General features: G+C 38.9%; 1 protein-coding gene and 1 non-coding gene across 7 annotated transcripts in view; both read left to right on the top strand.

The window, feature by feature from the left end:
- The window catches only part of NFIB (nuclear factor I B), a 465,213-nt gene that overhangs the window by 86,351 nt on the left and 352,344 nt on the right, over positions 1-26,518 (top strand). The window lies entirely within an intron of this gene.
- On the top strand, positions 20,899-20,970 carry TRNAH-GUG. The gene has a single exon. It is a non-coding gene; the product is annotated as a tRNA-His (tRNA).

Raw genomic sequence — 26,518 nt, 5'->3', positions numbered from 1 at the left:
GTGTCAGTATTTAGAACTTTTGCATTCATTTTTATAGCTACATAGTATTCAGTTATGGGCTGCTACTATAATTTGCTTAGCCATTCTCCAGTAATGGACATTCGGGTTGTTTCCAATCTTTTGATTTTGCAAGCAATGCTGAAATTAATAATATTGCCGTTGTCATTTCGCACATGTGCATTTCACACATTTCATTTCATACAGGTGTATCTGTAGGATGATTCCCAGAAATGGGATGGCTGGTCAGAATATGTGCTTTAGTAATTTTGAATGATGTGGCCAAATTGCCCTGCATAGAAGTTGTACCAATTTACACTCCCACCAGAAATAGTTGAGTGTGCCAACATAATGTGTTATAAAATTCCTGGGTCTCTGCGATCTGATAGTTGAAAAACTATTATCTTACTTTAATGTTACTTTGAATTTCCATATTATGAGAGATGCAGAGCATCCTTTTATATGAAGAAGAGCCAGCTGATTTTCTTCCCCTCTGGATTGCTTGTTCATATCCCATTCGTATTTTCCTAGGTGGTTACTTTCATATTAATTTATAACAGTTCTTTATATATCACAGAAATTAACTTTATATCTGTGATACAAGTTGAAAATATTTTCCCAAGTTTGTCGTTTATCTTTTGACTTTGTTTATGGGGATTTTTTTGCCAGGCAGAAGTTGTTCATTGTTGGATAGTTTCATTTATCCATCTTTTATTTGATAGGGCTTTGAATCCTCTGTCATAGTTTCTAAACTAAAGATTATTAAAAAAAAATTGTGGCTTCTTCAATTACTTTCATTAATTCAGTTTTTATTAGGTGAACCATATGAAATAGTCAGTATGTGATCGTTTCAACTTACAGAAATGGTCATATGGTTCAAACTAATACATGAAATTTTTTGATCCAGTTGGAATTTATTCTGGTGCAAGATATGAGGTACATCTTAATGTTTGTTCAGATGCTCATCCAACTAAATAATCCACCTCTCATATACTAATTTCCAAAATGAAGTTGTATATGTTTCTGATTTTCAAAACTCTTCCATTGATCTGACTATCCAAATTATTCTATTACTTATGTAGATTTTATATTTTATATCTCCCTTGTTCTTTTTTCAGAATTTTCGCATCTTTTCTTATTTATTTTTTCCAGGTGAATATGGTTTTCCAGACTAGTTCTTAAAAAAATAATAATGATCTTTTGTTGATGTTAAGATCACTTTAAATTTATATATTAACTGAGACTGAATTGCATCTTTAAGATGTCACATTTCTGAACAAGCTTCTTAAACATTTCCATTCTCTTGGTCGTATAATATGTTCGTTTTGCTTGCTACCACCTGACTAACCTGCCCCAGGCTTCTTCTTCTTTAAATCACATCCCGGAGTTTCCCTGATATATACCTTTTTTGTTTTGTTTTCATGCTTTTTTCCCTTCTGAAATCTGTCATGTCCTCCTCTCAGCCCTCCATTAACTAAAAGCCTTGATACATCCACTTGTACATCCAGTTCACATCCTTGGTGAGATCCTGCCTGGGTATTGTGCCACTCCCTTCCAGGATCTCACTGCTCTACCTCGCCAGTTAACACTAGGTCATGCTCAACTGTTATTACTCACTTGCATGTCAACTGAGTGGCTCCTATTTCAAAAGCAGATAATTAAACAGTTAATTACATTGACATTAAAACTGAAATCTCTGTGGTTGGAATAATGATGCATGCTCACAAGGCAGATTTTTATTACCTTGAACCTGCACATGCCTTAACTTCTTGTGTTTCCACATCACATATCTCTATTCACTCATACAGTATGTCAACAAATATGTATTTCATGCCCACCACATGCCAGGCCCTCTGATAGTCTTTGGACATTTGATAATCTGACATTATCAGCCAAATTAGGCTGAGTTAAGCAGCGGTAACTGTGGAGCAAGTTGCTACAAGAGTGCATTGTGGGAACACAGGCTCATGGACACAACAGAAACTTTCAGCAAATGACCTCTAATACTTGTTCAGCATAAAGAGTCCAAAAGGGCAAATAACCTCTGTGTTACTTACATAACACAAAGACGCTAAAAAGCAGGGGAATAAGTTCCATCAGAGCTGGTGGAAAACTGCTCCAGGTTGGGGGTGAAGGGCAGCAGCTCTGCAAGTCCCACTTAGTGCGGCAGAAGAGGGACAAACCTATATTGTTTGCATGTGGTGTTTTTCCACCTTGGGGAGAGGGCCCTGCCACTGAAAATTCCTGCCTTGATTAGCATCTGGGGCCGCTAGTCCCAGTTTCCAGGTTTAAGGTCTGGTCGGGCCTTTTCATTTGACGTAACTTTTCCCCCAGGTTGTGGAATGGAAACGGCACAACAGATGGGGGTGGGGTGGGGTAGGTGAAGGCTGTGCAAAGGCCAACTTAGTGTTATGTCCATAACTTCCCCAGAGAAGGAGGTGGAGGGAGGTGAAGTCTGGTTGATGGTACCAGAAATATAATGTGCCAGTAGAGAGGAACCATTTGGGGAAAGGCACTGACCATTTTAACAAACAGTACCATCTATAAAGCAATAAAAAGATATAGTACTGATCTCATGGAGTTTACAACCTAGCAGAAAATATGGGCTATAACCAAATAACACAATTGTGACAAAAGCTCCAAAAGAGAAGAGGATGTTAAGAATAAAATAAAATGGGTAAGACAACATAGTATGGGTGGTTTATAAGATGCCTTTGCCACAACCACCAAGAGATATGTGAGACTTAATAGAAGTTAGATACGCAAGAGAGAGAGTTACCTCCTAGTCAAATACTTTGAATAATTTGAAGTCATTCAAAACTTTTGGACATACTAATTTGACTAAGATGAACAGAATTAGCATACTTCTATTTTTCAGATTTCTGCATCTAAACCAACCAAGTAATCTTCTCAAAGGCTCAGTATTCCACAATTCCTTATAACTAGGTTTTTTTCCCATATGACAAGTCGGACATAACTTTATAATTGCATTAATGTGTTGATTTTTTTTATTGGTTTTGAAGGTCCCTAAAGGACAATCTGTATTTGGATTGGGGTGCCTTTCTACAAATGGCGAAGACTTGATATTTACACTACCTATATATTTTCCCAATATGTGTAGTATATGTTGTATTTTTTTGGTCTAAAAATTTAATACATTTGCAGAAGAAGTTGGCAGTAATTCTAGAGCAAGCAAATGGTTTAATCATTTCAAAAGGGAATGTACCCTATCCCTAACTTGTAATTATTAGACTATTTCCACTTGCAAAAGATGATCTTCCTCTCACTTATTTACTGAGAAATAAATGAGTAAACTAATAATGATGCTGGGATCTTAGTCTTGCTTTCCTAATGGATGCCTCAGAAGAGAGCCTTTGTAATTCTGTCTCCATACCATATGTCTCCGTTGACATTAAAGTGCTTAGTTCCAAATGAGTTGGCTTCATTCAAGCATCTTAATTCAAGAGTGGATGATTAGATCTTAAGCTAAAAATCTATTAGGATGTAAGCACTTGCATTTCTGAAGGGTATTAAAGGAACATCATACTGTGGTTATAGATAAATCCTCCCTATCTAGTAGTGGGTTGGCAAAAGTCTCATTTGATCTTCAAATATTACAGACTAGCTTCATGTCAAAGCTAAGCCCAGAATGAGAGATCTGCCCAGGGTATGTTATACAGTCCACACACTGGATGGTGTCTATTTTCATCCTTTACTAGCAATAGTTTCAGAGACCCTGTCTTTGTACAGGGATAGTCAGAGAGAACCAAGTAACTTTTACATGCAGAAGTACACTGATGAAGATTCTGAGTTCAGAGCAGGATCCCACCTTAGCAGGACTTCTGAGGTAAATGCCACACTGGTGGGTTTAGGCACTCAGGAGGTCTTTTAACGGGCACCATGCTACAGAGTGATCAGGGAAACAGCATCCATAGAAAAGGACAAATCACATTGTAGATACTTTAATCCTTCTGAGAAAACATATGCCCGTCTAAATAAAACCCAATGCTATGATTGTTCCTGGTTTTATTTAACCACATGTGTGATCCAAACTAATAGGATCCCTCCCCCTCTCCTCCAACTAATTTGCTTTAGTCCCTATGTAATTCGGGAAAATTTGCTATAGAAATCCTATCATCAGCAGGGCACAGAGATTTTCATAGAGGGAATGGGAAAATCATTTTATAACCATCTGCCTAATGTTCTGGCATACATTTGTTTAGCTTACAGAGCTACTACCAAATTGGGACTTCTTATCAGGAATAGACTTGCCTACTAGGGAACAGTCCAGAATGTCAAGTCCCAGGATTGAGATTTCCTAATTATGTTCTGACAGGAGATCTCTGGGGCTCCTGACTTTGCAAGTCCGGAAGAAAGAAAGAAAAGATTAATTTATCATTATCTAACTTTAAAAGTACCTTTTAATTTCTCTCTCTCTCCCTCTCTTGTACTCCTCTACCTGCCTGCCCTCCTTCCTTCCCTCTCTCTTTCTTTCTTCTTTCATTTTTATGGGGGAAAAAAAAAGCAAAGCAAAGCAAAACAAAACAAAACAACTACTACTGTGGATACAGTGGAACCAGTAAAGGTGGGCTCTGATTAAAACTGCTTTGGGAATTTTAGTGGCGCATGCCTTTAACCATGTAATCCTTCAGTGTTTTACCTTTTGGTTCACATCAACTGTTGACAGCTCCTTCGGTGCTCATTAGGATCGCTGATGGCCATGAAGGAATAAAAAAGAAATGCTTTATAAGAATGTACTTTGCTGCTGAAAAAGAGTCAGATTTGTATGTCAAATGGCTTATTGACTTAAACATGAAAAATAAGAGCAGACATCCCAGATTAATTTGTATTGTTAATGCCTCTTATCCATGCCTCCCCACCTCCCAAGGGACTTCAAGTACCAAAAGATAATGTCTGGTCCAGACATGCAAATTAAAATGGACTTGGGGTTCAGAACTTGTTACAAATAATGCCATTCCTAAAAGAAAGTGGGCCTCATGAAAATAAAAATTTTTGTGGAAATTCAAAATAAAACATTTAGTACTGAGACCATAGTAGGAAGCAAGGGTGGGTAACAGAAGCTGCTTTACAAGAGAACAATCCCCAAAAGGATGAGTCTTTATGCTCTAACTTAAATGGAGCATTAAGCAATCTTGAGTCACTGGAAGTTAACCAAATTATATAAACACACTCTAAAATATTATGATACTTTTCTGATAACTGGAAACTTGGACACTGGTTCTATATTTTTAAGAAATATTTTTGTCTTTCTTTTTTTCTTAACAAATTCTATCAACTTTATGTAAGGCCTGATATGGTACAGTGGTTTTGTTTTTTAAAATTTCCTTATCTGTTAGAAACACATACTGAAATATATATGAATAAAATAATATTGGGGAAGGGGTGGCAGTGTATGGGAATATAGATGAAACAGTATTGGCCAAGAATTGATCAGTGTTGAAGCTGGCCGACAGGCACACTCAGGTTCAGGACACTATTCTGATCATTTTTTAATATGCCCCAAATACTTTACAATAAAATTTTAAAAGAAAGAAAAAATTATAAAATATATCAGACATACAAAGATGTAATAAAGAATAATCTAGTGAACACTCATCTACCCACTACCCAGTTGAAGAATTAAAACATTATTTTTTGTTGAAAGAATTATAAAGCAACCCTTATTACCTCAAATATCTGGCTACATTTGTGGTGCTGTCTGCTGGCAGGTAGTGGCTGGTGTCAACTCAAAACAGTTGATAACTCCTCAAATGTTTATTTCAGCTAGCTCAAGTAAATCTGGTTTCAGGCTCCAGAATCAAAAACACCTGGATTCAAATTCCTAACTACAATTGTGTGACCCCAGGTAAAGTACCAAGATTCTCTGGGTCCCATTACCTCTTCAACAAAATATTCAATTAGTAATATCAAGCTTGAAGACTTATTGGAAAGATTATAGACAATGTACATAAATGACACAGCTGACACTGGGTAAACAGTAACTATTTTATTTAATGTTTTAAAAGGAGGCATTTGGACATTTCCCAAATAGAATGGATGAGCTTCTCTGAACAAGCAGTAAATTAATATTTTATAGCCATTTGATAAAGCAAAGTCCAGTTTACTGCTTATCAAAGAAAAGGAGATCATCACCTTGAAAGAGTTTTAGTAGTGTCCAGGAACTGGGGAAGACAAAGTTAGGATTTTTATGAGGTTTTGGGGATCTGATTTAATTTGAGTCTTTGAGTATGGGGTAGGGGTGCATTTAATTAGAATTTGGCAGAGTTTATTATATTTTGAAGTGTGGCAAACAGAGTGGCGAGGGTTTCAAAGGGATTCTTGAAGAATAAATCATCTTTTGAAGCTATCTCTTGTCCTGAGAAAAGGGACATGAGTGGAGAAAGGATGAATGGATTTGGGGGAAGTTCCTGAAACTAGAACTGCTGGGGCATGAATTTGCTTGAAAGGTAAAGTTAGTTTAATGCAGTCAAATAGTAAAGTTTTGTTAATGTAAACAGCAAACTGAGTGAGTGTAGAAAGGGTTTGTTTTCATTTACATAAGGGGTTCTAATATATATTTTTGTCTTTTTTAATTACCCCAACAGAAGTAGGGATTATGTGGAATAAGAATACATTTCAACAGAATAGTTATGGTCACACTTTTGACTCACAGGTTTCTAGTGCTTTTTTCATCTCATTTTAATGATCACACCTATATTTGCTTTCAGACTGTCCTTAGAATATTTTTATAGCCTTTTTTTTGGCTTTTACAATGGGGATTTATTATTTTACAAATTTACAGTTCTATAGACATGAAAATGTCCAAATTAAGTCATCAACCAAATGATACCTTTTCTGAAGAAAGACTGCTGGCATCTGGGGTTCCTCTGCAGATAGCAAAGCACATGGCCAGTGTCTGTTGGTCCTTCACTGCTGGGTTTTGTTGCTTTCAGCTCCTGCTTTCTCTCAGCTCTCTGGGTGTTTCTCTCTCTGAGTTCTCTGAGCTTTTTTCTGTCCTTTATCTTCTCATAAAGGACTCCAGTAAAGGATTCCAACCCATCTTGAATTGGGTAGGTCACTTCTCAATTGAAACAACCTAATGAAAAGGTCCCACCCACAATAGGTCTGCACCCACAAGAATGAATTAAAAGAACATGACCTTTTTTTGGGGTACATAAGGTTTCAAACCAGCACACTCACCCTAATTCAGTAGCCCTCATCTTAATGACATCTGCAAACACCCTATCCAAATGAAGTTATACTCACATGAACCAAGGATTTCAACACATAATTTTGAGGGATATAATACAACCTTTGACATTCTGTCACGGTGGATACATGACATGACAATATGCCTTTGTCAAAACCCACAGAGCTGTACAACATAGTGACTCTTCATTAAAATGTATCAATAGTTCCTTTAATTGTATACATATTCCACAGTAATGGATGTTAATAACAAGGGAAGCTGGTGGGGTGGGAGGGGGAGGGTAGAATATTATTATAGCTTTATGCTAGTAGTCTTCAACCTTGCTGCACCTTAGAATCACTGGGGAAAATTTTTAAGTCCCAAAGCCTAGGCCCTACCTCAGACCAATTAAATCAGAATATCTGGAGCAGGGTCTGGGCAACAGTCATTTTTAGTTCCTCCAGTGGTTCCAATGTGTATCCTAGGTTGAGAAGGACTGCTTTACACTTAGCTGGAGAAATGAAACCTTGACTGGAGAATTAATAAGCTTTCGGTTATATCCTGACCCAACTACTGACTGCTGATTCAATCATAAAAAAAAAGATTGGAGCAACCTTCTAATGTCTCTAAACTTTAGAGTTTGGTATAATTATTAATAATGGCACAGGCAACATATACAACACCCTGCCCTTTAAGACCTGAATTCAAATTGCATCAGATTTCTCAGGGACTTACAATGTCATGGTAATTTTTAGCTTTGATTACCCATTCCACCAACTTCCTATTCTTTGCTGTCTCATAGTCTTGTCCTTTATTCCTCTCTCCCAAACTGAGAACCACTCCATTACTTTGATTTGCCACATGCTCTCCTCATTACCCCACCCCCACCCCCAGCTCATGTAAGACTTCTATGGGAATAGCAGACTTTGCTGGAGGTTAAAAAAATAGATGGGGGTTACATTGCAGAAACATAAAAACCTTAATATAGAATATTAGGTATCTGTAATCTAGAATGTCCTTTGGCCACCTTGCCATGCTGTATAGTTATCACCCCCACCCCACCGTTCTTCTCCACTCTATTTCTTGTCTGCCCTTCTCTCAAAAGAAAAAAAAAATGCTCCTACCATCTTCTTATGCAGAGCACTCTGTTTCCAACCCCATCTCTAGACTCAGCTTTGGAATTCCCTTTGCATGTCTGAAGATTCATTAGTATCTTCTGATAAACAATGAAGCATCATTCTGGATAATAACTACTCCATCCCTACTAGACCCTTCAAGGAGAAGAAAGCATTATGGAAATATTATTACCAGTCTCATGGGAATTATGGTAATCCCCTCCCAACCTCTTAGAATATATAAAAAGTTAAAATAGTTTTATTTTAAATAAAAACATTTTTTTCTGTTGTAATAATTATCCCTACCATGTTAGGTACAAAGAGATAAGCACACTAATGAAAAATCTTCCAGGGAGATTCGGTTTATTTGAGGAACTAAGGCAGATTCTTGGAACATGGGAATAAGAAGAGTCTAATTTTATGTCCAATAAACCTATCCTCCAGTAATTTATTTCAGTTCGTTCCTGTTACCATATTCTCAAATAGTGTATGTTTGCAAAGGATCAGGCTTTTTCTGAATCTCATTTATGGTCACATGTATGGTCAGAACACAAGTTATACACCTTTTTGATTCTTGGTCAAGTTTTTCCTCACTGCATTGGTCAAAGGCCAGATAAGTGTGGCATGAATAGAAGCATGAATAGAGAACTTCCATTTCCATGGTAGGAAACTGGATCATCCTTCCTTCTATGAACAATTAAACATCTGTACAAAACATACAAAAAACATCATCTTAAATCCATTAATGAACTCTCAAGAAAGGAAGGAATTTCAGCCCAGAGACTGAGAGAATTTGTTGAACCAAATGAACTTGAACTCCAGTTTCCATAGCTCCAAGATGCAGGTAATAGAAGACAAGTTCCAGGTCCCCAGTAAGGTGGGGAAACCACAAACCTGTAAGCCAAAGAATTACACCCTCAGAACACAAGCAAAGTAGAAATAACCCTGCCACTTCCCTCTATTCTCACCCCTAACTAGGAGACTGCAAAGAAAATCTAACATTTGGTGCTGAGCAAAGGAGAGAAAGGAAAAAGAAATCACTGCTGAGAATTCGAAATAGTAAGCTCAGCTCAGGTTTATAGCCTGAATTCACACTCTTTGGGTGGTTTGAAAAACTTCAAGCTAAGAATTTAATTAAGAGTAATCCCAGATTAGTAGTGCTACAGGTGCACAAGGTACAGAGCAGAAGCAAATGAAGATCTTCTCTGAAGGACCCAACTTCTTTCCAAGCCTCAAAGAATTCCCATAAGTAAAATTCCAAATGAGAAACTTACAATAAAAAATTAGATGCACAAGGAAATAAGGCACCATGAGCAACAATTAAAAAACAAAACAAAATAAAACAAAAAACAACAGACATGTACTCCTAAGGACTTCAGATGGAAGTATCAGACAGACTATAAAAACTATGTTTAATACCTTTAGAGAAATAAATGACATACTTGAAAATATGTGCAAGGAACAATAAACTATAAAATATGACCAAGCATATTTTAAAAGAAATAAATTGAACTTCTAGAGTAGAAGTATGAAATTCTTAAAATTAAAACTCAATTGTGATGGGACGGTTTATACAACAATTAAAAAAAAATAAAGAATGTGCAACTAAAGAAACAATGGCAATTAAATGCAATATGTGATCCTAGACCAGATTCAATAAAGGAGGAGAAAAGGCCCAAAAATTTGTTTGGAGGACTTATGAAAAAATTGGAGTATAGACTTAACTATCAACATTAAATCTCTTGAATTGAATATCTTCATTTGAGGTAGTTACATAAGTGAATATACTTGTTCTTAGGAAATGTACATAGCAGTATTAAATGTTGAAGGAGCATGATGTATACGTACACTCAAGTGTTCATAAAATGGATTGATAGACATACAGATAGATGGATAGACAGATAGATGGGTTGATAGATTGATGGATAGATAGAATGATAACAGCACATGTGGCAAAATATTAAAAATGGTGGTTCTGGATATCTGGGGGGATAGAGGTATGTTGAGTTCTCTGTAGGGGGTTTGTATTTATTTTTGTAACTGTCCTATAAGTGTTAAAGTATTTCCAAACAAAAAAAGGAAAAGGAATAAGGGATTACTGTTGATAATATCATGGAGGTTCTTTACAAAAAATGAATATTCTTGTCAATTAGAGACTCACACTAAAGTATTTTCACATGAAATGACCTTATGTCTAGAATTCACTTTAAAATGCTCCAATACAATTATTTTAAAATATGTTTGTGGAGATCAATGAACTATGATTGTTGAAACGTTGATAATTATTGACACTGAGTAATGGTATATGGAAATTTTTTATACTAATCCCTCTGATGTTGGGTATGTTTGAAAATTTAGATAATAATGAGTTTATTTAAGAGACAGGAAGTGAATTTACATGGCTAGTATATGGGCCCAGATGTTTTCACTCTGTCCACGAAATTAATTTTTAGAATGTATTATTTTAAAAAGTATGATTATCTTAAATATTTTCAAGTCATGTTGCTGTATGTATAATACATGTATAAATTTTCACAGGCTGATACAAACTATAAATACGTTTAAAAAAGAATAACAGAAATGGATAGTTTTGACAGCAGCTGAATAAAAGCTGAAAATAAATTAGTGAACTGAAAGAGAGGTCTATAGAAATCATCCAGAAAGCAGCAGAGTGACAAAACAATAATAAATATCAATAAGAGAAGGAAGCATGGAAGATACAATGAGAAGGTATAACAGATGTGGCTGGAGTCCCAGAAGGATGGGAGAATGAGAATTAAGCAGAGGCACTGCCATTTCAATGACCTTCTGTCACCTAAAACCACATGTCCTGTTTGACAACATATGTTGGGGTTATGAATACTCTTAATCTATACCCTCTTCTTAGGTGAGTGTATCTATTGCCTTTGTTTTAACACCATCCAAAAAATGCCTCTCCCAAATGTATTACTCCAACCCCAGGCCTCTCTTCTGAGCTCCAGATTCATACATGCCTACTTGATTTCTCCATTTGGACATTTCGGGGGACATCTCAAGTAACACATCCAAATGTAATTTTGCATGATTAGAGGCATGAAAGATCATAACCATCCTTGGAAAATGACAAATATTTTTTCTGGACTTAGGGTAGGATACTAGACAGAAATAAAGAAGATATGACTAGAAAAATAGTATGGGGACATTACTGAAGAGCCTTTGATCCTTTTCTTGAGTTTGGACTTTGTGGGTAATGGGGAGTTAAAAAATGATTTTTATTTTCTGTTTATTTGTTCATCCAATAAATATTAGTTGAGGTACTACATTGTGCTAGGCACTCTGCTTGGCACTGGGGTACATACATGTACAAGTCAGACTCTAGTTTCTCATAGAGTTAAACCATCCAATTTACATTTTAGAATAATAGCTTTGCAAGCATGGAAGATGCATTAGATGGTAAAACTATAGAGAGAGATAAGTTCAGAAGTGAGGATGCTGAAGGCCTGAACTAACATACTGGGGAAGTAAAGGCAGCAAGGGATTGCTGAGAATATTAGGAAGTAGAATGCACTGAACTGGTGTCAGTTAGAATAAATGGGGTGGAGAAAGTTGCTAAGGAAGGGGCTAAGGATGGCACTAAAGTTTTCCTCTGGCTCAGGAGACTGGGGAAATAGCAGTGTCTTTACCCGAGGTCAGTGAGGAGGAAGGAAAGGAAGAGTAGGTGGATGGCAGGTACCTGACCAGCTTGGACAGTGAACCTGAGATGCCCATGGAACATTCAATGAGGAGGTTGAGGGATTGTGCTTTAGAGAGAAGTTGAAGATGGAGGCATTGGTTTGGGAAGCCACCTATAGAAGTAATAGTTAAGCATGGCAGGTAGAGACAGGTGACACAAGATTGCTAAGGAAATGAGAAAAGTGATCACTTGTATTGCACACAAGAAAAAAAATTGGCATTGGCCACCCATTTAGTACTAGCTTGACCATAAGTAACCTTGACTTCTCTTTCCCAAAGTTCTGCAAGTCTACCTCCTGCCATCTCATTATTTATTCTGGGAAGGACAGAGTCAACGCTACATTTAGGCAGAAGAGTCAAGGGATGGTGGGATTTAAAGATTTCTGAAAGGTTTGCCTGTCACAGCACCTGAGATGGGCCCAATCACAGCATGGTCTGGAAGGAAACATCATGTGCAGCAGCACCTGGCAGATCACAAACACAAGACCTGATAAGAGTAACACATTTGTAGTTATAAATATTATTACCATTTTACTAATAGAGCAATAGCTCATGGTATATTACTTGATATTTTACCAAATGTATTTTTTTGTTCAACGCCATTGATATTGACAATGTCAATGACATAAGGCATTATAAATAACCCCCTTTACACAACAGAAAAATAAAACCATCAGAGATCTGGGTTGTTATGTGATAAGACACAGGACATAGGAATTTTAGTGGAGAGAGAGTTAGGGAATTTCACACACAGGGCACAGCACCACCTAAATGGTATACCAGTACATACACATGGTGGTTAAGCAGTAGATAGGAAGGTGATTAAGCAAGTGGGACCCAGAGCCAGCCTCCTAGGTTTGAATCCCAACACTAGGGGCTCTGGCTGTGTGGTCTAAGGCAAGTTCTTTCACCAATTTGGCACCATTGTAAAATGGAGAAAATAATAATACCTAGAGTTCTCGTGAGGATTAAATGAGCTGGTTCCTGTAAAACGTTTAGCACAGTGCCTGTTGCATAATATGTGCTCAACAAATGGTAGCTATTTTTAAATAATTATTCATGGAAGATTAGAGAGGCGTGGAGAGGCCCTTCAGTAATTATGAAAATAGTGCAAAATCATAGTTGCCTCTCAGAAATGTACTGTGTAAAAGTTCTTAAAAAAATGCATTGTGTAGATTTACTGGTCTCCAGGTGTCTGGAGGTGGGGACACTTGGCAATTGCTGCTGGCACCAGAGACAAACATGGCTACTGGGTGGTTCTGCTCCGGCCCCCATTCAGTCATCATCAGGGGAGGCCTTGTTCCAAGGTCAAGTCCAGCCTGATCGTGGAGAAGCCTTTTGTGAAAGTAGTAAGGATTTAAGCCATCTCATTAGATGTCCTAAAATCAAGCAGAAGAGAAAGAGAAAATTGGGGGTTATGTACAACTGAGAATTAATCAGTTAAGAAAAGGTCAAAAAGTAAGACATGGGTTTAAAATGACACACATCAGTCCCACACGCTTTGAACTTTAAAATCTCTGTGTAAGATTTCATTAGAAACAAGTTCATCATAAAGGGATTTCACTACACAAATAAAGAGTAAAGGAACGCAATCTCCATCCTGAATTTTTAAAATGCAGTTAAAATTGGTGCAGACCCACTGAGCCTTGCCAAATCTTGCTTTATATAACAGTTTGGAGAATCACAAACTTCAATTACTTTTGGCACTGTCTTGGTTTTCCATGAGGTACTATAGGTTATTAAATGCCACAGCTATTTAGCTTGCTAATGAATAGTTTATCCTACATTCAATTAGGCTGATTTTCCCTCATTTTTCTGTTTTCTTTTGTTTCTTTCGCTTTTATCCCAGCCCACTTTAAGAATTGATGAAAACTGTCAGGGGGTCAGGTTTTTCATCCAAGATATGTTTAGGGTCCTAGAGTTACCAAGGGTAGAAATCTGGCTTCACCTTTTTAGCTTATGGTCACCAGTTGTGGTGATTATATTGATGATTATAGCAAGAATAATTGCCATTCTACGTTTTATGCAACACCTTTCAGATCATTCTAAATATTCCACTATTTATTGTAATTTTTTTTGTAGTAGGCAAGGAGCAGGTTTATTATTCTTTTTAAAGTCAGTCAGGCAAAGGAGGTTAAGTGAATGCTCCCAGATTATAAATAAAATTTATCGTGAACAAAGCAGAACAAAGCATGAACAGGTATTGTGTTCACTCTGTGTTCATTCCATCAGGCTATCCAGTTCCCTGGTTCCTCTCTCTCTCAAGTGTCTGAAGAATTGATATCAGAGGATGCTAATAGTATTTTCACATATTTTTAGTTGCCTTGCCAGCTAACTGTGGTCTCATCAGTTGGATAGCAACTCCTTCCTTGTCTGTGATGAGCTTCTTCATTTCATAGCCTCAGTTCATCCAGGAGCTGCACACTGGAGAGCGTGTGCTCCCAACTATTTTTGACATTCATAGAGAAGGTCAGAATTGGACACAGACACTATGTGACCCAAATACAGGATAGCTGTGATATGTATTTCAGAAAAGCCAAAATAAAACTTGCCAATAAAAAGGACCTAAAATAAGGAAAAGATGGCCAATTTAAGAGCTCCTCAGTATTTATCAGCACACTCTACAACTCTAAACTGAGACTAAACTCTGGAGTTCCAGTCTCCACCTAGCCCAAATTAAATTTTTAATCCAGTGAGCCCTTCCTGTGTCCTAGGCACTAAAGTCAAGTGTTACAGGAGATGGAAAGATGAGTAAGACATGGCCCACTCCCTTGTAGAGGTCTGTGGTCATGGATTGCCATCACCCCAACTAGGGTCGCTTTGAAATCAAACTCATCATCACCACTGTAATAGAAAGACCTAGATGTAGAGCAAGCCAACTGGTGGGCTTCTAAGGTCTCAACCACCACTGCTCCTCCAGTTCCCACCCCAAAGCTTTCCTCCTCACATGCCTGCACCTACCTCCTGACTAAATTGGCTCAGCCACTGGCTTCTTTAGGGCAGAAGGGACAGCTTGAAAGCAAGCAACTGGCGCAAACTGCCTCTGTTTTGAGGGCCTTCTGGCTTCTTATGCTGTGTTTCTGCCTATCTACTTATTCCTGTCATGGGCCCCAGTCACGGCACTGTCTCTGGGATTGGGACCGCCTTTCCCTTTGGAGTCCAATGAGCCACTTGGCCCTGATCCCGCTTACCCTCATAAACAGAGCCCCGTTAGTAAACCCCAAGGGCCACCAGGGTCCTGGTGTAGGCCTGCTCTTCCGGCACCCACCCTGGCTGCCCGGTTCTGGCCTGAGGTTCAGAGCAGCTCACCCCCGTATCTGTTTTGTCAGAAATATATTTAATATTTATTAAACATTTACTATATTCTGGGCACCTTTTTCATCCTGTTCATGTTTATTTGATCCTCACAACAGCCCTATAAAGTAGATACTATTATAATCCCTTTTTTATGAAGGAAATTTAAGCACAGTAAGATTAAATCATTTGCTCAAGGCCACCAGCCCCAGATGCCCTAGTACCCTATATTGACGCTTCTTTAAGAAAATTAGCTCCACTGTGATTGGTTCGAACTCCCGCAGCCATCCATTCAGAATGCTAATTGGGCTCTGAATTACTGTCCTAGGGCGGCCATAACAAAATCACCACAAACTGGATGACTTCAAACAGCACAAATGTATTTCCTCACAGTTCTGGAGGCCAGGAGTCTGAAATCTAGGTGTCAGCAGAGTTGATTCCTTCGGAAGTTGTGAGGGAGAAGCCATCCTGCGCCTCTCTCCGAGCTTCTGGCAGCAACCCGTAATCCTTGGAGTGCCTTAGCTTGCAGCCTCACCCCAGTCTCTGCCTCCGTCTTCACACAGCCTCCTTCCCTGCGTCTCTGTGTGTCTGTGTCGTCTCTCTTCTTCTAAGGATGCCAGTCACTGCATTTAGGGCCCCAAAGATCCTATGTCCAAACAAGGTCACATTCGGATGTCCTGGGTGGACATGAACTTTGGAGGACATATTCAACCCACTGCAGTTCCTTCCTGCCAACATTTCTCTTTCTTAAAACCTCAGCTTCTTTATGTGACAGGAAGAGAAAAGCTGGTCCTAGGGCATTCCCTACCTCCCCAAAATGAGGTGCTCCCTCTCTCCACCCCCTCGTTCCCCTTCCTCAGGGTGTCCCGTTGCTACCACTTTTTCTCCAGCAGAGCCCCAATTCTCCACTGCCCCAGGCCTTCAGCTGTTCAGGGGCTCCTGGTATTGCATGTTATTATTAATGGCTAGCCCCCCTCATAAGGTTTCCAAATGAAGGCCTGGCCCACCAGATCGTAAAGGTTAGGCCCACATATTCCAGAGGGCTGCATCAGATGAGGAATTCTATTAGAAGGCTCTGCATCTGGAGTTTTCTAATGGTGCCTTCAGGCAAAAAAAAAAAAAAAAAAAAAAAAATTAAACCACCAACCAACAGTCCCATCCCCACCCCCACCTTTTCAGCTTTCCCCAAAGCAAGATTTCTGACTTGGTTAAGTAGAATTCATTAATAAGCAAAGGGGGAAAAATCACTCCAGGCAGTTTACTCCTGAATATGTAAACTGTTAAAACATTTTGTGGTACAAGCACTCTGAAAATAATACATTTTCTCTAGTGTTTTGTGTGTTCACCAAATCAAAGATTTTCCTGATACATGCAGGAAACATTAAGGAGATGGTCAAATATGAGTCCACTTGGCTTTCAGGACCCTGTATGATGATGGTGAGGCGCTTGGACGTTTGAAGTCCGGAGGTACTATTTACTTGGGCTCCTCTACTCTCTGCTACCTTATTTCCCCCCTAAAAATATGATTTATTCCCAGGGGCTGTGTATGAGTAATCCTGGGACCCCTTCATGTACTAAATTGTTGTCCATCTTCTCTCTCTATCTCGCTCGCTCTTACTCTCTCACACACACATATACACACACACAAACTGCTCGCTGGGGTGGAGATGGGGTTATAACCCAGAAAGAACCCAACAAAGAAATGATTTTAAGGTCCCTTTGAGGTCTTAGCTGCTTGGGCCCCGATGGAGACAGGACTCGGGAGATGGGAACATGTAGCCGTCTTCACAGGGGGTTCCCAACCTGTCTTTGTCTGAGGACTGGGCACTGGGCCAGCCCCAACCCAGCGGATTGCCGTTCTTGGCCTCCAGCCCAGTGATGGATCTGGCTGTCATTTCCCTACCCCCAGCGAGGCAGGAGACAAACTGAGAAGAGGGACAAAGAAGAGAAAACAGAGCTTGGTCTGGGAAGAAGTGGGATTGACGGCACTGGAGGTTATAATCTGCTTTGTAGAGCTCAGCTGGGTAGATGGGGGCCTTTTCTAGTCCCGGCACTCCTGTCAGCTCCCCACTCCTCTGTTAGAATCCAGCATGCACAACCAGGGAAAATAATGGCACCTTCAGAAGGGACATCTTGTAATCAGGCAGCAAGAGAGGTGGGAAAGCTGTTGCTCTATCCCATCTAATGATGAGATGCTGGTGAGCATCAGTCTTATCTTTAGAGACCTCTTGCAAAGGGAAATCCATGATCTTCCTCGAGAATGAATTCCACAGTTTAATATCCCTCAAAAGCAAGAAATTCTTCCTTACCCCCAACTTAAATCACTCATACCACAGACCCACCCCTAGGTATTTAAAAGATCTTGCCCTAGGCAGGGATATAAGAAGGCTGCCAACAAAATGATGGCTTCTCTGAATTTAAGGAAAAAACATGGAAGATAGCTTTAACAGCTGCAGGACCATCCTGCTTTGATTGCTTTTTTTTCCTCCAAAACTTTTACATTTAACCATTGTTTGTGAATGTATTTTTTCTTAATTAAATTTGTGATGCCTCAGAGATATAAAGAATCTGAGAGCTCATCTAGTCCAATTCCCCTTACCTTTCTGATAAGGAAATAGAAACCCAGAAAGATTGAGAGACTAGCCCAAGGTCACACAGATGGAAGAGTTAGAGAAATCACTGGAATCCAGACAAAACAGGTGACTTCTCTCCCTCTCCCCCTCAATTGTGCTTCCCTTGCCTTTTTTCATTTCAACCAGAAAACTTTAAATAAATATGTATTTCTTTCCAGTTCATATGATTATCTATTTATTTATCTGTATCTTCCTGCAAATTGCATGAAATTATGATCCACATCTGTCTTGTTTTCCTTTGATTCCTTAAGATTCAGCAAAATGACTGGACTATGGTAGTCAAAGAGTATTTGGGAATGATGAATAAACAGATGAGGGAGTAATAATAATATCGATGTTATAGCACAGTCTGAAAAACAATCAGATGGTAGATTGCAAAGAAATTGGAAATGCCATGAGAAACATTTTGATGGCATTGATTTTTTTTCTTTGTAGTAAGTCCTAGTGCTTGCAGAAGAACTCTGAATGCATAGTCCCATGAAGATAGTGAATGAGCAGGATAAAAGCTTTGTAACTTTTCAAAAGTGCACTCCACTTTAATAGGCAGGAATACTCCAGAGTCTACCTGGGAGATGACTGACATTCACCAACTAAGGAGAAGCCCAAAGAAAGGCCTTACCTGGTGAACCCATGCAGAGGCTGGGCCTCTCAGTGTTAAGAGTTCTTATTCCCAGCCATGCCTGCCTCAGGCATATGGTTTTCCAGGCTTCCCCAAGGTAGGTTTTCCCATTCGTGGTATAACTGGAAGTCATTAGTGCTCTTCACCAAATATTTCTAACTCTCTGCCTTCGGGGCCCATGGCAGGATTGCATTCCCTGATTCTTTTGTAGCTGGGTTTGGGCCGTGTGACCATGAACTGTGAGAAGACCTTTCAGGTGCTGGTTTCAGACACTCCAGAGTTCTCTTTCTGGTTGTCACAGCAACCAGAAAAGTTCAGAGAGTAGCTCCTCCCTCTGCCTGGGTCCCTGAGTGGGCAGACAGAGAGCAGGGCCCCGCAGTGGACCTGGGGTGTGACCCAGGGCAAAAGAGTGGTTGTTAGAAGCCACTAAAATGCAGGGGTTATCGTATAGCAAAAGCTAGCTTGGTGGATACGGTGTGCAAGGTAATTATTGGGGTGCAATGACTGTGGCCTTTTAACATCATTGAATCCTGTGAAGAGAAAGGGCTTCCCTTTTCCAGTCTCTCCCAGTCATTCTGAAGAGTCAAGCAGAACCCTTGTTTAGACCCGGTAACTGTGGCCCACCTTCCTTTTTAACAGAGAGCAGAACTTAGGCTCAGAGCTTAGAGTATCTGCCTAGAATTTAATTCCAGTGTTTTGTTTTCACATTTCTGTTTAGAGTGACCTCTATTTATGGACTGTGGCATGACATTTTAAAAAATATATGGTACTGTTATAAAATTTCCTTTGAAAATATAATTATTTTGATAATGATGTAGCTACCATTTCTACAGCGCTTACTATGTGACAGGCCTATTTTAAGCTTTTGACACGTATTTACCTACTTAATCCTCATAGCCATCCTATGAGGTAGGTTCTATTATTATCTCCATTTCTCAGATGAGGAAGCTGAGGCACAGAGGTTGAATAAGTAGCTTAAGTTCCCCCCATTAGTAAGTGAAAGAACCAGATGTTGATTTAAAGAAAAACATCATTTCTCTTTTGGTTCAGGTGGTATGTGCCTATAGCAAAAATCATGAATGTGGTACCCAGTCACAAATGACTGAACTTTGGGAAACTGCTCTTTGTCACTCCCCTGGCTGCAGAGTGGCCTCCTATCAGACTCACCCACCCATATTCCTGTTCAGGCCATGTTGGCTTGGTTCCTGAACAAAACATGGAAGGCTCTGGAACTCGGGGCCTTACTGACAATAGAAGGGTAAGATATTTGTGAGAATTTGAAGGACGATAGAAGGAGCTATTGATGATCAGAGAGGAATAAGGGAATAACCATTTGTGTCTTAGCTTTTATCATCAGAGATGTCCTCCTTCCAGAAGCAATGGAGCTACTGGCACCCACTCAACGAATGTGTACACGGTGCCAGCTTAGCCCCAGCTGCTCCCGCATCTTCTCTGTTTGGAAGGGTTAAAGGAAACACCTGGAGAGCAATGCATTGATTAGCAATAGGTTTTTCTGAGTATTTTCTTTTAAAATTCCAAGCCCTTAGAATATATTGTGCTGACTACTGTCCTTTATAACAAGAAAATTTACAACAGATTTCCACTGAAATTTATTTAACATGGAACACTTCAGTTTCTCTGTGTGTTTCTGTATTTGCTAATGTGTGTTGTGTTCTGTGTGTGTTTATTAATGTTATTGGGAGTCTTCTCTTTTGGAGATAATTGTGGGCTTTAGGACCTATATATTTTTGGGTGGGGTGGGGGTGAAGGGTGGGGATGTAAGTTTAGGGATCAGTGGGTCTGTAAGGGGCTTTACTCTGTCAGCATCTGGCTTTCTCTAATAAGAGAAACAAGTCTTTCTGATTCTTCATTTTGTTCTTGCCATATTTTAATAGCCGTACTGCCAAAGCATATGGAGATAAGACTAGTGGTGGAGACACCACATAAGAGGCTCAGATTCATCTGTCATTCAATACAATATAATTAGAGGTGGCGGTTGGTGTGGGGACTCTATATTCATTATTGGTTAAAAGTAGAAAGCATGAGTCAAGAGACAAGTTTCTCTTAGTCTTGTTACCTTGACTAGCATTTCCTGGACAGTGAACCCAGTGAATGCTTACCTAATACAGCTTTCCCAATGGATGAAGAAGACAATATTGGTTTCATTTTCAGTCACTTTCTTATTGTTCCTATAAATAATTAGAGATTACTGAAACACTGCTGCTCTTCCCTAATATTAAGAAAATGTACAAATTTAGGCAATAGATGGCAGTGTTTCCACAAATTTTAATATTGCAATGGTTCTTAAAAGAAGCTGAGTGCTCAGCTCTCCTGTAGCTTGCCGTGATCGTATAGTGGTCAGTACTCTGCGTTGTGGCCGCAGCAACCTCGGTTCGAATCCGAGTCACGGCAGAGAGGGCAAAGCTTTTTGGAAGAGAACAACTCTAGTCCCTAGCTGTATTGCATTCAAAAGACTTTTTGCAAGCGGGCATAGAATAATAAAAATCAATAAAAATGAAACCACTACAAATCTTTTAAAATTTAAAAGGATGACATATACACACTGGCTTTATTAATGCACTAATCCTGTTGCAAACTTGTTACATGTAGGTTTTTTTATTTGCATTGATGGATAATATGATAAAACTGGAGTGTAGTGGGCATGTAATTATTATTAATTACAACTACTTAAGCTCTGCTTTGAGCAGCCTCGTCAAGTCTGCTTGCTTTTGAGCCTTGCCAGGGCTGTACAGTAATAACAACCCTGAATTATTTGGAAAGATGTCAGCAGTAGATGTGGAAATCCTGTTTAACCAGGCATGAATTGTTGTTAGGAGGTTTTTTTTCAGGATGACAGAGAGAAAATGAACTGTCCCTTATCAGTAATTGCAGGAAACATTTTGTTTCTATGATATGAACTGGCTGTAATTTAACTTTCCTGCATCATTGGATAATGTAAGAAGCCAGTTGTTGCTCAAAACGAAAATCTCTGAAGTGGGCATTTGGGTCTGATAAAGTGTGTATTATAAGTAGACAATGGGACTCAAGCAATAAATAATGTCCATATATGGTGAAACTTTTTTAATGATATTTTCCAAAAGACTGGAATTTATAATATGAATGGCTAAATGTTGAATTAATGTGAGTAACATGGCTTTAATGGGCCTTTCTCCAGGACTTAAAAGCATGAATAATACAGCCTGAAAATGTCAAATATAAGTATGTTATAATGAGGTTTTACTGCTCTAAAATTATAGCCCACCATATTTTAAATAACGGATCACTAGAAGGCATCTCTATGCCTCTAATCCCTGTTTCTGGATGGCCTCCTAGCAAAAACTCATGTTTCTTATTTATGTAATAGTAAAAAAAAAAAAATCAAATGGAAATATCTGCAAAGGATAGGCACAAAATCTGTTAAAGTTCTTTCAGAGCCATTAATTCTTTTAATTCTTAGAAATATTAATTCTTAGAAATAATTCCATTAATTCTTAGAATTAATAGTCTAGAAATAAATGCAATAAATATCACCCCCCTCAAAATAAAAAAAGAGCAGCCTTTGTTGATTATAGGTCCAAAAAGTTTGGCCCCAGAGGGTCATGAAGTAAATGAAATGTGTTTATTGTCTCCTCCAAGTCTCATTTTCAAGACCGTTTCCCATTCTGAGGTCTCTTCTTTTTCTTACTGTGGCTTATTCACCAGCCGCCACCCTTTCCCCACATTCCTCACAAATTCTGCTTCCCCTTCTCCAAAGGACCTTGCCTAGGCTTTGCCTCAAATCTGCAAAGTCTCCTCAGCTAACTGGTAACTAACAATGCTCCTAAAAATGATGGCAGTTGTTCTTTTTCTTTTTTTAAAAACAAAACAAAACTAAACTAAAAAACAGCTTACAGAATAAGCCCATCCAATGTTATTTGTATTTTATTAAGACACTGAACATGCAATGAATTAATCTTTTGAGGAAGGAGATTATATCAGTCAGAACTTACTGGTTCCGAGTGACAGAAAGCCAGGCATGTCCCCAGGTCTGGGCATAGCAGGGCATCAACAGGAACCGGGTTATTAGAGATGTCCAGGACTCTTTCTATATCATATTTCTTTCTGAATGTTACTTATCCTTTCAAACTAATTTCTTCTTCCACATGGCAGGAAACATGGTAGTTAGCAGCAATTCCTGTTCTTTGTGTCTTGTAGTTTACCTCTAGCAGGAGATCCCCTTAGTTATGGTTCAAAAATTCCTGGGAAAGATCTGATTGGCTTGGCTTTGGTCAGGTGTCTGTCACTGGACCAATCAGCTATGCACATGGAGATAGAGTCATATAGCACAAAGAGAGTCTTCTCTTTTCTTGAAGCCAGTCCCAGAGTGAGGGAAATCCTAGCCCTGGGGCCACTTCAGTTGTTTCCCACAGATGCTTTTCCCACTCCACCACCAGACCACACTATATGATGGCTTCTGCTTCCACAACCCCATTAGTTCAGTTCCCAAACTGTTGGCATCTTCACTGCCCTGTGAAAAATTATTCCCCAATTAATGGATATTCAAAATATAACAATCAGTCTCAACTTGGAGCTCAGGGGCACAGTCAGAGCAACTGCGAACAAAGGGAGAACTTCATGTTCCCTCTTCTGTGTTTCCACCCAAAGCTGACCCTTCCTGCCTTGGGTGGCTGTTCCCCCAGGCTAGCCAGGAAAGAGAACAAATCAGCCTGACTCTGACAATGAAAAGCCACATGAATTTGGGTACTTATCTAACTCTTAGACTCAAATGGAGGGATAAAAACAGTGTCACGGCAAGGGTTAGTGTGAGCATTTAAAGAATAATGTACACATAAGCAAACAAAAACCATTTAGCCCAAGGGCACCTAGTAGAAATGCAGTACTGTTACCTAGTATGGATAAAACACATATTTATTCTTTTTAAAAAAAAAAAATTCAATTTTATTGAGATATATTGACATACCATGCACACATATTTATTCTGATTATTCCAAGGCTGCATGGCACCCTCATCTGCGAGTCCAATCTCCATTAGTAGAAACTCTAGAATAAGAATTAGGAAAAGGTTCCTTGCCATGAGTTTCTGAAGAAGTTAAGAGAAAAGTGATAGAATAGACTGCAAATCTGTATAGAACAGGTCAGAATCTACTGAGGGACACCTGATCCAAGTTTGCAGTCTCAGTTTACTCCTTCTTCATGTGGTTACCATGACTGAGGGTCATAAAAATCAGTGGTTGTTTTCATAAGAAAAGAGTTAGTTGACTTCGGATTTCCTATCTATCTTCTTGGCAGTTGTTAAAATGTGTTGGGTTTTATCCTAAAACTAACTCTATATTCAGTTAGTTTTCAGAAATGTTAAGGCTTGAGTTATCAGAGGAAATGGATTCTAATTTTTAATTACATTAACTTTCAGACAATATCTGCTTTTAACTGTTTTAGAAGCATTTTACAATTTGCTCAATATTGTTTCTCAATTTCTTCAATTACTATTTCCATGCCCATATCATATTTTTTATTAAAGCCAATATTTGCTAATAAAAAACCAGCGTGACTCCAATACAATCTTTCAAAAATCATCTTGCAAAAGCATTTCAGGCCAAAGGTAAGCCATTCTTTACCAACCAGATTCCCTGACAACTTCTTAACATTAATGATGAAACACTGTTTTGACCATCTGTTTGACAGCTGTAGTTTTCACCAGGCAGTGATGCTGCCATCCCCTGGATTGTTTATTCAAAATTGTGAAGTCATTTTCTCATTGAAAAGTCAGAGATACTTCTTTTCCTTCTTTTCCTAGGAATCAACCAAAATGGCAAGAGGAAGTCTTAACTTGCTGTAAAACCTCTTATTTTAAGTCCCTTATGTTAATGTCTAATAGAAGCGATCTATTAGAATTTTCAGAAGCAAAATAATTTTACCTAAATAATTGTTGCTGTGTAACTGAATTAAAAATTCAGAATTACCTATGCTTGCTTTATTAGCAAAAGCTTATGGCTCTAACTGAATGCCTCTTTTTTGCCTTCCACAGTATAATGGAGTAGAGCTATCTGCTTAATCTCCACCATTAAGCTGTTAATTTATGCCTGTATTTTAGTGAGCTTTCACAAATAAATGAAACTGTTTCTTTTTCTGATCAAGTCATAAATTGAACAATCCAAAGTAAACTATAGCCATAAAATGAGAACTTTTTTTATTTAAAAGTCTACATCTATCCCTTAATTACAAAGAATGTAGTTTAAGGTTATTTTGTGCAATAAAAATACACTAATATATAGAAACTGATTTATTAAAACTTAATCTGATGTGGCCTTTCTCTCTCTAAGCCCAACTTGGCAAATAAATTCATTAACACCCCCACCCCCACCCCCACACACACAGGAGGAATATGACTCCCAGGAGAATGGATCTCCCTGGTGATGTGGGGCATGACTCCAGGGAATGAGCCTGGCCCTGGCATTGGGGGATTAAGAATGCCTACTTGACCAAAAGGGGGAAAAAGAAAGGTAACAAGCAGAGGTCACAGTGGCTGAGAGATCCCAAACAGAGTTGAAGAGGCTATCCTGGAGGTTTCTCTTATGTAAGCTCCAGCTAGATATCCCAAATGGGCACAGCATGCCATGCCCTTACCAAAGGTAGTCCCCAAATACCTAGATCCCTACCTGAGATACTATAAAAGATTCACTCACTAAGTTTTTCCTCTCAGAAACTTAAATCCTCCAGAGTGTTCCTATGCCAGAGAAGCCCTAAAACCCAGAGGCACCAGCCTCTTTAAGAACAACAATCAGATGCAGCCCCCTTCCCCATATTATCGACACCTTCTTTCAGTATGAACAAGTTAGAGTGGTCACTGCCTAGACACCCCTGAAGATGGAGAAAGAGATTAAGTAAGAGAAAAGGGTAGCAAAAAAACAAGATAAAATTTAACAAAGGTCTATAAATACTGAAACTTTATATAAACATATATGTGTGTATATATATATGTATATATTTAGATGCTGGGGTGTTGGAATAGCTGCCGCAAATTCATCCATAGGATCTGAGCATTGAGAAATGCTCAGCCATAGGAATTATGAGACACTGGACATTCTTCTACTGCCCCTACCTGTTCTAAGGTATTACTGCTATCACCAAGAAAGACTAGGGATCTGTGGCAGGGCTGGAAGCATGGGCCTCCCAGGAAAGTACCTGGCAAAGGAAAATTCCCACAAAAGGTGAATCAGAGAGAAAGCTTTTCTTAACAGACCTGGATTCAAATTCCACCTATGCCTCTTCTGACTGCATGATTTTGGAACTAACCTCTTTTGAGCTTTGTTTCATTAGCAATACAGGGAAATTATGAGGGTTAGATAAGGTGATGTGTATCTAGTGTCCATCCCAGTGCCCAGTGTTCCCTTCACTTTTCTTCCCTTCCCAGGAGCACAATCTTTGTTCTTGTGTTGTTTGTGTGGATTTCCAGCATACAAAAATCAGACAAAAAGCAGAAACAGAACATGCCCTGGATTCAGCCTCTCTGATCAGCAGCAGTTTTAACACACTTATGTCTTCACCTGAGCTCTGCTGTTTGATTTCAGGTCACATTGCCACCAGAAAAGTGAATGAGTTTTCCAGCTTGTTTGACAGTGAGCTAGGCAGGGAGGTCATGGTCATGCGGACTCCAAGACAAACAAAAATTGCCACTAGATGGCACTGGTCGTTGGCGTAATGGAAAACAAGGGGCTCTTTTTTCTTCCATTTTTTTCTCCACTGTTCCTGGCCCAGAGTGCTGCAACTGGGCTCCTAACCAGACCAGAATTCTTCTGTTCTCTGAAGGGATGTCCTGTTTTCAACATTTTGTCATCAAGATCTGAGGAACAAACAGACTCCACCTACAATACGGTGGAGTTATCTCAATAGTGTTATCCTTATCCAGAATGATTCTTAAAGAGTATATTGTATTTGGATGGCAAAGGCTCCAAGGCAGAAT

This window comes from Choloepus didactylus, chromosome 10, assembly GCF_015220235.1.
Source record: "Choloepus didactylus isolate mChoDid1 chromosome 10, mChoDid1.pri, whole genome shotgun sequence".
Taxonomy (NCBI): Eukaryota; Metazoa; Chordata; class Mammalia; order Pilosa; family Megalonychidae; genus Choloepus; species Choloepus didactylus.
This window is presented reverse-complemented; position numbering and strand designations above follow the sequence as displayed.